At 26.3% G+C, this 848-nt stretch overlaps 1 protein-coding gene across 1 annotated transcript in view; it reads left to right on the top strand.

Moving 5' to 3' along the window:
• Window positions 1-848, top strand: part of LOC119585112 — a 5,960-nt gene extending 5,112 nt beyond the window's left edge. The window contains exon 2 of the mRNA XM_037933741.1: window positions 1-848. This exon is cut by the window's left edge and continues 720 nt beyond it. The gene's annotated coding sequence lies outside the window, so the exon portion shown is untranslated.

Raw genomic sequence — 848 nt, 5'->3', positions numbered from 1 at the left:
ATCAATTCCATTTATCCATCAGATTTTCATACACAGCTTTATTAGTCAATTCCACTTATACATCAGCTTATGTGTATTATGGTCACTTCATGCAAATGTAGAAAAGCACTTTGAATGGACTTTAATAATAATAATCTTTTACCACATTGTCTTTTTAAAGATTTTTCTTGGTTTTAGGAAAAGTATTTACTTTACAAATTTTGTACTACATATCAATTAAAAATTATTGGGAATTCATTCCAAAAGCTTTAAGTCTGGCTAAGCAAGAAATCTTAATTTGAGTTTGCACTTAAATTTTGACTACAGGAAAAATTACTTTTCTGGGACTCAGTTGTGATAGGATTCCAAAGACAATTGATATCATATAGCCATAGTATTATACGTATCAGTAATAAGTATTTATAGTAATGATAGTTTAAAATTATTTATGCAAAAAAAATCCATTCATTTTCTTCACAGTATGCTGACTTTGTACTACAGATTAATTGGTTAATCATGTAATATTGTGTGATAATTATAGTGATAATTATATTGTCAGTACATTACATTTTAGTTGAACTGTGATAATTTACATTTTGTACGATTGTTGATGCTAAGTTTAAAATATAAATGTATTTAAAACAATGAATATTTTATTTTACATCCATCAAAACTATATGGACATATGCAAAGTCAATCTTTACTTCTGGGTAAAAGAAAACAAATTTTTGCTTTGTCTTTTAGATTTTATGTTAAGAAATACATAATTACATCATAGAGAAGTAATGAAATAGACAAACGATTCATGATTGTTGTTCTTAAATGATATATACAAGGGTGTTTCTCAAGGAAATACTTGAGTGAAGAGG

Source organism: Penaeus monodon, chromosome 19 (assembly GCF_015228065.2).
Source record: "Penaeus monodon isolate SGIC_2016 chromosome 19, NSTDA_Pmon_1, whole genome shotgun sequence".
Classification (NCBI taxonomy): Eukaryota; Metazoa; Arthropoda; class Malacostraca; order Decapoda; family Penaeidae; genus Penaeus; species Penaeus monodon.
This window is presented reverse-complemented; position numbering and strand designations above follow the sequence as displayed.